Consider the following 17338-nt stretch of genomic DNA (forward strand, 5'->3'; position numbering starts at 1 on the left):
TTACTTGTACCGGATTAGGTTAAAAAATGGTACAACCGGTTGAACCGGGTTATACCGGAAGGTTCAACCGGTTGAATAGTTTATCTTATAATTTCCAATAAATGTAATTTCAATCCAAAAATAATCCAAAAGTAAATTATTCCATAACAAAAATAATAAAAAAAGTAATCCATATTAAAAAGATAATGCAAAGCACTCGTTTTTTAAAAAACTAGTCCTAAAGTTTACACGTTTAAATGTTAAATGTTGGGTTAAAAGTAATTTTGAAAAAATATGGGTCGCAAACATAAAAAATTTCTCGGACATAAAACCGGTTTGCCGGTAAAAACCGGTATTTTAGACAAAAACCGCCGGTACGATGTTCTAGGAAACCGGCCAAAAATACCGGACTCAAAATTCCGGCATGTTGTGCGAAATCCGGTTCAACCGGCCGGTTTGAACTGGGTTTTAAAACACTGGAAAAAAGTCACTTTTTTATATTCTCCATCAACCACTTGTTATAATATGACCCGCTGTAAACAGTGATTATGTCGGAAATAATGAGTTTTCTACAGTAGATTTGATATCTAAATCATAAAGCATATGTCTGCAAGGTTCTTGTATGTGTGTTCACTAATAGTGATGAAGGTGCCATGTATATGCTACTGTTTTGCCTTGTTTCTCTTCTTAAATTGCTACCCAACCACTGCCCAGTCGCGCTTCGATTACCCGACTGCAAATCTTTCCACAACATGGACCAACGATGAATCTTTACCCTCCGCTATTAATTTCACTTTCAGAGACGGGTCCGAGTCATCCTACTTAGAGGATCATCAGGGCCCAGATTCGCCTGTGGTTTCTACTGCAATGGAACCTGCACCTCTTTGCAGTCTTCATTGTTCAAACCAACAGTGCGAGTTCTCTCGTTCTACCAACTATCGGGTGCAATGCTGAATCTCACCGCAACTGGAGAGTTGGTCCTACAGGATATTGATGGTAGCATAGTTTGGAATACCAGCACCGCTGGGAAATCTGTTGCCGGTTTGAACTTAACCAATGATGGAAACCTGGTCCTGTTTGATGTCAATAGCTCGGTAGTTTGGCAATCTTTTGACTACCCAACTGACTGTTTAGTTCCGGGGCAAAGACTGTTTCAAGGACAACAACTGATACCTTGTGTTTCATCAACCAATTGGACGGCCCAAAAAGGTTTGTTTTCTCTTCAAGTCACGAATAAAGGATTGTTGGCTTATGTTGGAACAACCCCTTATAGAGAGTATTACAGTAGTCAGGACTCTAGCAAGGATACAAATAAAGGAAGAAGATATGTGAGGTTCTTGAATGGTAGTTTGTCATTATTCATTTATACTGTTGAGCCAAGTGAGCCAGATCAAGTGATTGAGATACCTCAAGCATCATCGGCCCAATATATGAAACTGATGCCGGATGGACATTTACAAGTGTTTGAATGGCAAGATGGGTGGTTAATGGTGGCTGATGTACTTAAACATTTTCTTGGACCATGTAATTACCCTTTGGCTTGTGGGAGAAACGCCCTTTGCTCGGGTAATCAACAATGTAGCTGTCCAGTGTCAAGCTCTCCCAGGATAGACTATTTTAAAGCAGTGAATGATCGAAAACCGGACCTTGGTTGCTCTGAAGTTACTCCTCTGACATGTAATGCCACCCAAGATCAAGTTCTTATTGCACTCGAGAACGTTATGTACTTCAGCAATTATAAGGACATGGAAGGGGTGGATATAGATTCATGCAAACAAGCATGTTTAAACAATTGCTCATGCAAAGCAGCTCTGTTTCAATACGGTACAGATCCTACAATTGGGGGTTGTGATTTACCTTCAGAGCTCTTCACAATGATGAATATTGATCCATATGCAATTCATCGTAATGCCTCAACTTTCATAAAAGTGCCGAATGTTAGATCACCTACTTCCACTTCCACGTCTCAATCATCTCGATCGACTTTAGGAGTTATACTAACTTCCACTATTGGAAGCGTTTTATTTCTGCTAGGGGTAATAGCTTTAACTATTTACTTAATCCGCAAGCGAAGACAGGCCAATAAAATGCAGGAAGAGTCGATAGGGGTGCTACCAGGAATGCCGATTCGGTTTTCCTATGAACAATTGAAAACCGCCATAGAGAATTTCAATAAAAAGCTTGGTGAAGGAGGGTTCGGAGCAGTTTTCGAAGGGACTCTTGAAGATGACTCAAAGATTGCAGTAAAATGCCTTGAAGGTCTTGGGCAGGTTAAGAAATCATTCCTAGCTGAGATTCAATCCATTGGAATCATTCACCATGTAAATCTGGTTAGACTCGTAGGATTCTGTGCATGGAAATCACAACATTTTCTCGTGTATGAATTCATGAGTAACGGATCATTAGATCGATGGATCTACCATGGAGTCCGAGAACACGTACTCGAATGGGCATGCAGAAAGAAAATCATTCTTGATGTAGCCAAGGGCCTATCATATCTTCATGAAGAATGTAGGCAAAAGATCATCCACCTAGATATTAAACCTCAAAACATCTTGCTAGATAGTGATTTCAATGCAAAAGTATCTGATTTCGGGTTGTCAAAACTCATCGATAGAAATCAAACCCAAGTTATCACTACTATGAGAGGAACCCCAGGATATTTGGCTCCAGAATGGTTGAGCGCAGTCATTAATGAAAAAGTTGATGTATATGGCTTCGGGATCGTTCTCTTAGAGACGTTGTGTGGGAGGAAAAAATTTGATAGATCGCAGTCTGAAGAAAGCTGGCACTTACTTGATGTGCTTCAAAAATGTTGGGAACAAGGGATACTGCATGATATGGTTGACAAGTATAGTGAAGATATGCAGACTCATAGTTTAGAAGTTGTGGAGATGATGAAAGTGGCTTCGTGGTGCTTACAATTTGATTATACGAAAAGGCCTTCAATGTCGATGGTTGTTAAGGTATTAGAAGGCGTAATGACTGTTGAATCTAGCTTGGATTACAACTTCACAAATACTAGAATGCAAAACAGTGCAGTTGAAGTACATGATAAAGATATGACACCATTGATGGCTTCTGTTCTATCCAGTCCTAGGTAGTAACCACGATCTAGGTTCTTGGTTTTCGTGAACATTTGTAATGTTTCATGGGTTTTATTGTTGTTCATTTTTATGTTTTTCCAAACTATTGGTATGAATATATCCTAGTTGACCTTGTTTGAAGCAATAGTAATTGCTAGAAAAAAAAATCAAATACTGATACTTTGACTAACATCTATATGACTATTTAATTAAGGATGCTTATTCTGTTTAAGTGTAATAAATTATTTTGTTAAAATGATGTTTAAGTTGAAATGAGTTGCGAAGTTTCTTTGTACATAATGTATAACACGACCGGAGTACTGAAACAAAGAAACAAATGATAACTATAGTTGTGACTATGAATTTATGATAAGATTTGATATTGTTTATACCATGGTGTGTTATCATAGAACCACCACCATGCCTTGTTTCGGAACAGGGGATGTATTAAATGTTAATACCAATCATATCACAACTATATTTTCGCGTTGTGCAATTGCATCTCGCATGTATGTGTCCGGGAGTTATTTTAGATATTTTTTATCTACAGATTTTTTCGCAATGGGTAGGAAACATTATTTTTGTAAAAAAATAATTGTAAGCTATATTTGCTACATGCTGTAAATGTACTCAGGAATGAAACATCTTTTCCTATGAACAATTGAAAACCGCCACAAAGAATTTCAATAAAAAACTTGGTGAAGCAAGATTTGGTGCAGTGGTGGCCGTAATATATAGCATTGGTGGTGAGATGGTGACATTCAGTGGCATTAACAAGGGGTGTACGTGTCCATTGTCGAGCAACCTCAAACGGATTAAAAGTTTTTTGTTATATTTTTTAACTTTAATAACTTATATTAAAGGTTGTGATATTGGCACACCTTTCTATCTACACCCTCAATACGCTCCATATTAGTTAATATGGAGCATATTGATCCATATCAAACGATAAAAGCTATATGGTCCATATTGGTTAATATGGACCATATTATCATCATTTGGCGAATGTTAGAGTTTACCAAATGGGGAAGCAATATGATGCATATAAACCTTTAAATGGACTCTTGATATGCCTCATATTGGGCAATGTGATGCATATAGGGGCTTTTTTATTTTTATAATTATCAATTACACACACACACACACACTAGCATAAGTGTCCACGCGTTGCCGCGAGCTCATTCAAATGATCCCCTCGTATTGGTTTGTAGTGTTTGATATGGTGTGTAATGGTTTATCAGTGCGAACATGAGCAACTAAATATTCCGGATGAATGTAATGATAAGAAAGATGATATTGTGGTGAAGGTCGGTTGGAATGGACTTGTTTGGTATATGAATAGATATTCCACAATTTTATAAAAGGTGAATAATTAGTACAACAACCTTTTCTTTTTTGCATTTTTCATTAAATTGATTGTTGCTACTGTCATGTTTAGAACTATTACACCGATGTGGTGTAGTATAACATTCTATGACAATATGTTCGAATAGTAACATTATGGAAGGTTGGTGATATAAATTTGCCTTTTGATATTATATTTTTCATTTGTTAACCATAACATTGACGAAAATAATATGTTATCCGGATTTGAGTGGTATTTGTAATGAGAAGACACTCCATTAGGTGATTGATTTTTCTTCGTTCCATATTAGGTAGAAAAGTGCTTTAAATGTTGACCCTTAAGAAAATTTAAGCGCTTATTATAACACATATTATACAATTGTAATGGCAAAGTAGATATTAAACATTAATAATTCCATAATTATCTCAAAAGAGGATATGTTGGTCTCGTAAGCTTGGCAGACCTGGATGACGGTGTCCAAATTGGTTACCCACCATGCATCATTCCAGTCGTTGTTGTTAGTTGGGAAGACCGGTATGATGGTTACGAGTGCGGGTGATGCATCAATACATGCAATGTTATCTCCTTTTTTTAGTTGTGTTGCCGGTGGATGTGGGTGTTTCTAATAACCAACACTATTTTTGTTAATAAAAACAAACTGTATAATTTGTAGTTAAATCATATGAGTAGTGAAATATGTTGTGGGTGTATCGGGGTTTAGTCCTTTCTGACGTTTTCTTGTTGAAGCAGATGCCGTGTTTGTATTGCTTAAGGGTATATTTCTCATAGTACTTTCGTGGTGTGGGTTTTGTTTTTTCATTTGTACCTTGTTAAATATATGAATCAAAACAGTGTGTACATATATAAGATGAAGGTGTCTAGCGGAGCTTTGTACTTACCATTTTCTATGGCTTTGTTTCTTCATTAATTCCGTGGAGCCGGGTCGATGACATCCTTTTTATAAAACTTTGTGATTTCCATTTATGCATGCATTCAATGGAAGTTTCATTTTCACCGACACCCCTATATGGTCCCACTATTCATAACTAAAACCAAATTTTACACATCGCAAGATTAACACCCATATTATTCATGTCCAGTCTTTGTTGTCAACATTGCATCTACCATTCTTTTGATTTCTAATTCTAATCAAGGTAATACATATAACACTTTCAGGATGTCAATGTCATAAATAAACATCACCTCTCCCGCACTTCAGGAAGAAAATAGGTACACCAACCATTATTCAGGCCACCCTAGTCGATAATTTTTTACATTATATGTGAATAACAGGTATGGTGGGTAAAATTTCAATTTTATACAACAAATATTCATGGTACCTAATATAAAGATGCTCTACCAACCAGTTAATTCGTTATCATTGAAATTTACAAACCATACTTCTCTTCTACGACTATTAAACAATGACAAAAATCATTTCAAATACAACTTTTAAATGTTCTTAGTTCTTAACTTGGTCATTCTTAATTTCTTTAAAAAATCGTTCATAATTAGGCTCGTTTAGGCTTGCGACATTACTCGTGATCGATAAGTGAATCTCAGGTTTGTTTGTTAAACAAGATTATTTCTAGGCTCGAGAGCACAAGGTCTTTAACTTACAAAAATTCGAATTATGGCAAATAAAAAATTATATCTTCGATATACCAATATCTAACTGAATTAAGTTGACAACCTACATACTATGTCAAAGTTGAATCTCTAAGGTATACTAAAACTGTGAAACAAAACCGTTATTAATGGTTTAATTGCGTTTTTCAATAATAAAACCGTTAGTGACGTTTGACATCATAGTGGCGTGATAGTGGTGGGCTTACTCTTATGCGGAAACCACCCCCTTAGTTTTTATTTTTTTGTTATATATTTGTGAAAATTTTGAACCCCCTTTCCCCTTTTAAAAATTTTCAAGTGCCCCCTTAAACTCGACGGATCTTTGTTAATGAATACAGTTAATCGGAGATGGCTACATTGATGTTTTGAATGTTGATAAAAAAAATGGTAGAGCTTGCAGATTATTTTTTATAGGAAGAAGAAAGAGATGCAGTTTTTAGGATATCTTTTTAATTAAGACATTTAAAGAAGTTAAAGTTCTTTGAAGTTGTTATTATCCAGTCTATCTAACTATTGTTTTGAAGTACGAGTAGTATAATGTTTTCTGAACGGCCAACAAACATAGAATGCCTAAGTACTTCGTACGGGGTGATCTGATGGCAAAAGGCCACCGCCAGCTCAACCCAGCCGTACGGAGTCCTTAAGCGCCTCCAAGTTATCTCCGGTTCTGGGAAAACCCCATCCACCCGAAGACCCACCGGTGGTAAAACCCGAACCCCCTCTAACTAGATATTTACAAAGATCTCAAGATTCTTTCATTGATCTAGCCATGTCCCCCATAAAGTGTTGTAAGTGATGATTGATTTTGGGTCTCCATTGAAAAACCCAAGCTTTCTATCACTACACCACGTTAGAGAGGACAATATAATGGTTTTTTTGTTAGGAAAATATTTTTCACTTTACCCATCAAAGGAGATTTTCATTTATGTAATTTATCGTTTTATTTTAGTAAGTGTATGCCTCGTTACTATTTGTGAATGCTCTTTGAGGTTTGAAATTCCAATGCGCAAGATATTATTTTAGGTTCTAATTTATAAATTATTTGGTGTATATCTGGTACTTGTTAATTGTTAAAAAGTATACTCTATATGTGTACAGGTTACAAATTACATTTGACATATAAGAGTTTTAAAATTAATCAATTAGCATTATTTCATTCTTATTATTATATAGGATAAGGTTAAAATACATAGTATAAAAAAATGAGAAGAATGAAGGAATTAGGGATGAGCACGGTACCGACCGGTACCGGTACCAAAAATATCAATCCTGAAAACCACGAATTCTTGGTACCGGTACTGTAATATTCGGTTCGGTACCGATACCAGGATATTACCGGTACCGAAGGTAAAATATCGGGAAATACAGGTACCGTACCTTACCGATCCCGAAACTTAAGCTTTGGTACCAACGGTACCAAATTCGTACCTATTTTGGTATCGGTAACGATGACTAATGAGTTATATCTCTTACTTCCAGAAAGAGACAAAAGAGCTACATGAGATTGTTACGTCTCAGGGGAGAGAATTAAAGAACAGGATGACCTTATTCTTCAATTAACCTGAAAAGACGATGCATTAAAGAAATTGAATAACGGCGATGAAGATAAGGATTCTGATTTTGCCGGTGCAAGTGGTAGTGAGCCGATTCATTTGTTGCAACAATCATTAACATTAGTATGAAGAATTGAAATTCCTTATAACCCTTTTAGGTCCTAGTTAACACTTACACTTCCATTTTCAGTAACCACCAGGTTTATGAACCTGCAGCTTTAAGTTCTGCAAGTAACAAAAGTCAGCACAATAGTCAAGTTGTGTTCTACATTGAAATTCTTAAAGTTCTTTGCAGACAAATAAAGAAGACAAGCTTATTATAAGAATCCTCATGACATTGACTCATTGTGTTTTATTTTATTTGTGTTGGTGCATGTTTTGTAACAGATGATCTTTTGTGTTTGTTAGAATTGAGAGCAACGGTCAAAGGGGAGTCTGTTGGTGCATTTTGTGACCGTCGCTACGCAATTCTGATAAGCGGAAACGAAGTACGAACTTGTAAGTTCCCGCGCGGGGCGTCGCCGATCGATACGAGATCCGCACGAGGTCTAGGAGTGCGGAATCCTCTTAGACTCGTTTATGGTGTAGAAGACGAAGAACACGATTACACACAAACAAACACACGAACAAACACACGAATGGGATAAACACATCTGCAGATCTTTTCATATAATAATCATAACTCGTTACATACCCAACACGAAAACAAATGGCGGCCGACCCGAGGTGAGCTCTACCTCGGGCCGTCCCACACGACTCTCCCTCTCGGTTTCTCTCTAGACAATTAAACTGATCACCAAACACTCTGACTTTCTGGATACTCAAACCTAACCAAGACACATATATATATATAAACAACTTCACGGGCTTGGGCCTGTAGGCGAAGTTGTTACAACTTCGCCTAAGGCGAAGTTGTTCTAACTTCGCCTATGGCAGAAGTTGTTACAACTTCGCCTGATTCGGCGAAGTTGTTATAACTTCGCCTATGGCGAAGTTGTTCTAACTTCGTACTTCGTTTCCGCTGATCAGAATTGCATAGCGACGGTCACAAAATGCACCAACAGACTCCCCTTTGACCGTTGCTCTCAATTCTAACAAACACAAAAGATCATCTGTTACAAAACATGCACCAACAGACTCCCTCTTAACTGATGATCTTCTGTTTGCTCTTCAACCAGCCGTGTCTGAAACTGTCTTGTAGCTTCACAAATCTACCAATCACCCAGCGTCTTCCATATCAGATCTCCCCTTCAGTGTAAGCTTCTCCAACTATATAGATTGAGGTCTTTGAAATGCATGCATCCCCGTGCCTAATTGATCATCTCAACCAATCACGTGAGTCCTTCTGACTTCACCAACACGTGAAGTTGGGCTCCCTCCACAACTTCACCAACACGTCGGCATACGATAAGGTTTAATCTTCAACTACTCAACATCCAGTGATCAATTTCATCACAAAACCACCTTGACAGAATCTAACACACATGACCATTAATTAATCCGAAGCATCTTCAATCACCAGGGATAACGATCAAGAACATAAACACTTTAATTCCCGATTAAATCCAACTTGTTCCAGAATTTTCAATTTAATAAATAAGCATCACGTTTCAGGATCCAATTCTCGAACTCCTTGAAAATAACATAAATAATATGCTCTGACCGCAATCCAGTAATGACGAAAACCTTCAGTTCAATTTGACTTTCTTCAGTTGGTAAACCTCGAACAACAACAATTTCATTGCCCACAAACACCCAAATATGTGTCAATATCCAGTTTCAATCAATATCCCATTCACAACCTCAACTCCATATCTAGAGTTGACACGTATTTGTTCACACGTAAGACCAAGAGATAACAAGTTTCACTCGTTGACGGAACAACGTCTTCGGTCTCACAATAATCGCGCACACCTGGCCATACAGACGAAAACTCTTTTTTTTTTTTTAACTTCGCCTAAAGTCAACTTCGCCTGAAAGTCAACTTCGCCCCTCCTTAACTTCGCCTGTCCATAACTTCGCCTGTCCATAACTTCGCCTGTCCATAGCTTCGCTTGTACATAACTTCGCTGAAACCTTATATCTTCGCATAAACCCTAAAATTTAAGCGACAACTTCGCCTGAACCCCATAACTTCGCCTGCGGCGGCTGTTCGGCCAAAAACGCATCAGAAACGTGCCAGAAACACCAAAACGCAGATCTCGAACCATAGCATAAGAGCCTAAGGCTCTGATACCACTTGTAAGGCTCTGATACCACTTGTAAATTTTAGGGTTTAGGCGAAGATATAAGGTTTAGGCGAAGTTATCAGTCAGGCGAAGTTATGGACAGGCGAAGTTAAGGAGGGGCGAAGTTGACTTTTAGGCGAAGTTAAAAAAAAAAAAAGAGTTTTCGTCTGTATGGCCAGGTGTACGCGATTATTGTGAGACCGAAGACGTTGTTCCGTCAACGAGTGAAACTTGTTATCTCTTGGTCTTACGTGTGAACAAATACGTGTCAACTCTGGATATGGAGTTGAGGTTGTGAATGGGATATTGATTGAAACTGGATATTGACACATATTTGGGTGTTTGTGGGCAATGAAATAATTGTTGTTCGAGGTTGACCAACTGAAGAAAGTCAAATTGAACTGAAGGTTTTCGTCATTACTGGATTGCGGTCAGAGCATATTATTTATGTTATTTTCAAGGCGTTCGAGAATTGGATCCTGAAACGTGATGCTTATTTATTAAAGTGAAAATTCTGGAACAAGTTGGATTTAATCGGGAATTAAAGTGTTTATGTTCTTGATCGTTATCCCTGGTGATTGAAGATGCTTCGGATTAATTAATGGTCATGTGTGTTAGATTCTGTCAAGGTGGTTTTGTGATGAAATTGATCACTTGATGTTGAGTAGTTGAAGATTAAACCTTATCGTATGCCGACGTGTTGGTGAAGTTGTGGAGGGAGCCCAACTTCACGTGTTAGTGAAGTCAGAAGGACTCACGTGATTGGTTGAGATGATCAATTAGGCACGGGGATGCATGCATTTCAAAGACCTCAATCTATATAGTCGGAGAAGCTTACACTGAAGGGGAGATCTGATATGGAAGACGCTGGGTGATTGGTAGATTTGTGAAGCTACAAGACAGTTTCAGACACGGCTGGTTGAATAGCAAACATAAGATCATCAGTTAAGAGGGAGTCTGTTGGTGCATGTTTTGTAACAGATGATCTTTTGTGTTTGTTAGAATTGAGAGCAACGGTCAAAGGGGAGTCTGTTGGTGCGTTTTGTGACCGTCACTATGCAATTCTGATCAGCGGAAACGAAGTACGAAGTTAACTTCGCCATAGGCGAAGTTGTAACAACTTCGCCTACAGGCCCAAGCCCGTGAAGTTGTTTATATATATATATACGTGTCTTGTTTAGGTTTGAGTATCCAAGAAAGTTAGCATTTTGTGTGTTCAGTTCAATTGTCTAGAGAGAAACCCAGAGGGAGAGTCGTGTGGGACGGCCCGAGGTAGAGCTCACCTCGGGTCGGACGTGTTTTGGTTTATGTTCGGTTTGTAACGTGGTTTGATTATTATATAAAAGATCTGCAGATTCGTTTATCCCATTCGTGTGTTTGTTTGTGTGTAATCGTGTTCTTCGTCTTCTACACCATAAACGAGTCTAGGAGGATTCCGCACTCCTAGACCTCGTGCGGATCTCGTATCGATCGGCGACGCCCCGGGGGGACTTACAATTTGTTTATTACAAAGAAGATGTTTTAAATATAACCTTTTAACAATCTTAGAATTTTCGGTAGTACTCGTGTTTAAAATATATGATAAATAATTAACTAATTACTTCCAAATCTTAATTTAGAATTTTATATTTGTCTTACACTGATTTCGTTTATTTTCAAAAATTAGTTTTTCAATAAAATTTGATAGTTTCGTATCAAAATTCATACTCTCCTACATTATTAGAGTAAATTGAAAATTGTGTGCTTATTCATTTAGCAGATTTCAGGCTCTATTCTTTAGCTAATGTATTTATATATTATTTTTTAATCGATTTTTGTACTTATGCCCAGTGAATATCCATAAATTTTTTTCATGAGGGTGCACTGTTTTTATATGCTCCAATTTCATGGAATCGAATATAAAAAAGTTGGGTTGGTTTGATTGTTCGTTTTTGGTAAGGTTCATCACATAATAAAACTACAAATGCATCCAATTTGATTCTAAATTTTTTTAACCGACAAATCCTTCAGAAACCTAAATAAAGTTTGAATCTTTTTAAACTTGGACTAAACTAACAAATAGAACCATTATGTTAAAGAAACATCATAGTTTAAACAAAACCTAGTAACTATTAAAACCCACAACTAATTAGAAAAGTGTTTCCATTAACTTTGTTACCCTATATATAGTGGCGTCTTGTGCTTGTATTAGATATACATACATACATATACCAATGAATAATAAGCTCTTAACGGATCGTCAATTGAATTAGCTTTCGGTCATCTCTAATCCTTACCTCATACATTGGTCAACTTAGATTTCTTCCACACACATGTCCTGTTAAATATTTGATGATATCACATATACCCACCGATGACTCGGAATGAACTTGACTATCTGACCTTGTGACCCGATAAGATGTCGATCCGTGACCCGTAAACAAACCGATTACATTTAACCCAACATTATAACATTAAGAAATTTGGAAAACAAAACATGGGAGTTAAGAACGTGGATAGTCACCATAACAGTAATAACATATTTAAACCATAACCTTTTGTTTTTTTTAACTTATTTAGATTCTTTATTTTTTATAGAAATCTGAATTTTATATTAATAATCATAATTCTTAACTCTTCAATCCTTAGGGATGCAAAAGGTTTTTAGCTACATTAAGTACATATAATAATGCACAATTAATTACATTACATTGTGTTAACATAATAAAATATTGTTAATTATGATAATATATAATAATTACATTGCTCTTGGTTTCCTAGACCGCTACCTTCTTTATGCATCTCATGTGGTTTCATCGTTAATCCCTATTAACTATTTATAATCTTCCTCCTCTCCACTCCTCAAAACAATACTCTCAAATCCTTTGACGTGATGCACAAAGTTTGAAACTTGTGACTTTATTGTTAATGTAACATTGTACATAGTTCATGTTTAAATTACATGATTATGGTTTTATGTTTACATTTAACCCAACATTATAATATTAAGAAATTTTGAAAACAAAACATGGGAGTTAAGAATGTGGATACTCACCATAATAATAATTACATATTTAAACCATAACCTTTTGTTTATTAACTTATATTTAGACTCTTTATTTATTATAGAAATCTGAATTTTATATTAATAATTATAATTATTAAAACTATATAAAACTAATGATTTAAATGTGGTAAAAAAAAAAGTTTTATAATGTTGAGTCTAAATAAGAAGATTCGTACAAAATTGCAATACATTGAAACTTGGAACTGTTTATTATGGTTAAAAATCAACAATAATACAAGAGAGGACATATATTGCTGCCACATTCTGTTGCCAACATCTCATCAAGCAACAATGTAGCACCACAATTTTCATCGTCACACATTCCAAACAATCCTACTCCACCTCCGGTTACAACCCAACAACAAGGGCGCCGTCGTCGTCGCAGTAATGATTAAACGACACAAAATGTTCATGACGTCGATCTCATCGTTGCAGCATTGCCACAACGCCGTCGACCAGGACGCCCGCCAAGGTTCAATGACCTAAGCATACAAAATCGTACTAACAATGTAGGAATGTTAGACCCATCGTTTGAACATAACCAATCCACCGAACTCACCATTGGGTTAATGACAAATCAAGAAGGTTAGTATTAAGTAAAACGTAACAACGCATGGTAACTTCTCATTCCATATTTCACGCCTTCATAACATCTTCTTTTAAAGGTTATTATGACCAAATGCGAGTGATAGTTATGACCAAAGTTTGCAATCATATGTTAGCTATGACGATATGTTAAGAGAGGTTGTTATTCATTGGTATGTATGTATGTATATCTAATACAAGCACAAGAATCCACTATATATAGGCTAACAAGTTAATAGAAACAAACATGAGAGTTAAGAATGTGAATAGTCACCATAATAATAACATGTTTAAACCATAACCTTTTGTTTTAGTCACCATAATAATAACATATTTAAACCATAACCTTTTGTTTTCTAAAAGATTAAAGAGTAATCTCACCAAAATTGAAGCTTTATAGTGTTGTACTAAAAGCTTTAAGAATTGATGGGAACATTGACAAATTACTTTTCTTGCTCTATTATGAAATGTCGGTTTTGTCCTTCGCATGTAATTATGAAAAGACGTTTGTGCCAATCACTCTTCCTTTATATATATATATATATATAGGTTTAAGTTCAAGATAGAAATGATATTATTGCAAGAAATGTGAGAAATGAATATGGACCACTAGTTTTGTTTAAAATTTTAGATGCTTAAAAATAAATAAAAAAGATGTAAATACAACAATAAATGCACTCTCTCTCTCTCTCCAATTAATACAACTAATATAACCATAATAAATATTTCTAATTAATATATCTAACTAATTTAACTATAATAATCAAAAAGATAAAAATACTACTTTAGTTTTATTTTTTATTTACACATTCTTCATTTTATTCAACATAAATACAATTTATTCATATAATACTATTTCTTTATATTAAAAAAATAATTTCCACTCAATATATTAGCATATATCAACGTATTTAAGTTCAACAAATATACAACCTACACAAAGTTATATAACCTACACTTGTTTTGAGCAATAAAAACGTACAACATACAAAAAAGCATATAACTAACATATGTAATTCGACATCAATAATTATATATAAACTACACACATACCCTACACATGCGTATGTCATATGTTTTTCTTATGTAAGCTATATGTTTTCTTAATCTTAGAACAAGTGTAGGTTATATGTTTTTGTGTAGGTTGTATATTTTTTATTGACATCTAATGCAACCATGTGTATGATAGTTTTTTTGTATTATTCATCACAATGTAACTACGTGTTGATGGATATTGATATGTTGAGTTTGAAGAAATTGGTTTTGAAAAGAAATTAATGTATGAATAAATTATATTTGTGTAAGATAAAATTTTTGTGTGTAGGTTATATGTTTTTTGTGTGTAGGTTATATGTTTTCATGTGCGTGTGTATTTTATTGATGATGAATTTTGTGTGTAGGTTAAATGTTTTTCGTGTGTAGGTTATATGCTGTCTTATTCTTAGAACAAGTGTAGATTATACGTTTTTGTATAGGTTGTATGTTTTTTGTTGATATCTAACGCAAACACATGTAAAATTGTTTTTTGATGTTATTCGTCATAATGTAAGTATGTGTTGATGGATATTAATATATTTAGTTGGAAGAAATTAATTTTGGATAGAAAGAAATTTTAACGTATGAATAAATTATACTTGTGTAGGATAAAAATTCAAGAAACAAAAAGTAAGTTATAAAAATAAATGAGTTCTTAATATTTTCTAATTATAATAATTTAATTAGTTATATTAGTTAAATAAATAGTATTATGGTTTATTAGTTATATTAATTGAAAGAAACATTATAATTAATATTTTCTTTATTTAGCTTTAAGCATTTAAAACTTAAAACAAAACTAGTGATCCATATTCATTTCTCACATTTCTTACAATAATATCATTTCTCTCTTGAACCATCCCCTATATATATGTATATATATATGTGGTTTCGTATAATATCAGCCTTATATGTATCACACTGGGCTATATGATCCACACGGTTTTTTTAACAAACGCTAATTTTACTCGATATAACTAAAACCAATGTGGCGGAAAACATTCAACCAACCGTAATATAGTATGATATCTATTAACTTCTTCCTTATACGATCCCAAATTTTAAAATTGATATTTAAAAAAAAAAAACCTATATGCATCATATTAACCAATATGGTGCATATGAAGGGTCCATATAAGGATGATATGCATTATATTGCCTCTTATATGAAACCAAATATATATAAAACTAATATTTGTTTAAAAAAACCTGTATGCAACATTGTACAATATGATGCATATCAAGGGCCCATATAATGTTGATGTGCATCCTATTGCATGTCTTCTCATACAACATCAAAATTCATATAAAGTTGATTTAATAAAACTCCCTATATGTGTCATATTAACCAATCTAATGCATATCAGGTCTCCATATCATGTGTCAATATGCATCATTTCGCCAATTCATAAAACTCCGAAATTCAAATAAAGTTGATATTAAGAGGGAAAAAATCTATATGCATCATATTGAGCAATATGATGCAAATCAAGGTCCATATAAGGATTATATGCATCATATTGCCTCTTCCCTATATGCACCAAAACACATGCTCAAAACACACAAGAATGAACGGTTGATCGTCCAGAGGAGTTGGAGAACCCGTTCATAGAGCTTCGGTTTCGTTTGGTGGGACATTGGCATGAGATGTCACTTATCGCCTTCACGAGGCATATCGACTTGTACACTGAGCCGGAAACGTTGACGCCGCTTTACACGGAAGGGGTCACTGTCTACAATAGGCATACCCTCGTTAGTTTTTGGATGGTGATTGTCGAGACTCATTTTGGTAAATTCACTGGGAAGGTCAGTGCCATTACAGAACCCCCTCTACCAATACTTACATTGGCACTTTACTACATCCATTGCATGACGGGACTTTAGTAGGTAGTTATGCACGACTAGTGATATGTTTTTCTTAACATGTCTCCTCTACTGGAGGTCGTGCATCCTCTCGAGGTGTTTGGAAGATTACTTAACGAGCATCTTTCATCGGCAACAACGAGAGCCCTTGTACGGTAAGGCATACGTCACAATTATCGCCCGCTCTCTGGGTCTTTCCGGAGGGGGGAGGGGCTCACAGTTGTCGTCGCAGATCAAGGCGAAGAGGTTTGATCGAAAATCGGCTGTGAGCATGCGTTGTGCGTGAAAGTTCAGTGTGCCCCATTGTTTTCGCTCGAGGGACAACCAGATTTTAGTTCTCGTTCCATTGCTGACGGTGATCTCGGTTTATCACAGAGTACTTCCGGGTGCAGGCGGGGCTCATGCTAATGTTTTGATTGATCTTGATATACCACGGGCGCCGCCTCACCCGCACCCGTAGTTGCCTTAGTTTCCTTAACACGTTGATGTGTTGCGTAGTGGTATGAAAAGTTGCCACTCATGCATTTGTTTCAAAACTAAATATTGGTCTTGGAGATTATCAATTCTATGTTGGAAGAGTGTATGGAGCCGCGTGTTATTATAACAAACATGGACCTAACACTCATGAACGCGTGTGATAAAGTTATCCCGAACGCGTAGAAGTTTTTTTTGCAAGTTCCACATTGAACAAAACAATTTAGGGAACGACAAGAAGCGATTTCCTAAAAAAGAGTGGGTAAATTAATATTTGTTAATAGATACATATAAGGCTAATATGTAGAGCACCCTCTTCTTTTTAATAAAATTTATATAAAAAAAACTATATATGGTTCATATTAGCCAATATGATACATATCAAGTCTTCATATAAGGATCCTATGCATCATATTGGCTCTTTCATATTGATAAAATAAAATAGATATTCAAAAAGAAAGTTAAAATAAAAATATGTATGGATCATATTGGGCTATATGATGCATATCGATTGT

The 17338-nt window shown here is 35.5% G+C and overlaps 1 pseudogene; it reads left to right on the top strand.

Moving 5' to 3' along the window:
* Window positions 1-621: 621 nt before the first annotated feature.
* Window positions 622-3156, top strand: LOC143560634 (G-type lectin S-receptor-like serine/threonine-protein kinase SD2-5; annotated as a pseudogene).
* The last annotated feature ends 14182 nt before the right edge of the window (window positions 3157-17338 follow it).

This window comes from Bidens hawaiensis, unplaced genomic scaffold (genome assembly GCF_021521415.1).
Source record: "Bidens hawaiensis isolate Kalapana, Puna unplaced genomic scaffold, B.hawaiensis_p1.1 tig00020418_1, whole genome shotgun sequence".
NCBI classification, from domain to species: Eukaryota; Viridiplantae; Streptophyta; class Magnoliopsida; order Asterales; family Asteraceae; genus Bidens; species Bidens hawaiensis.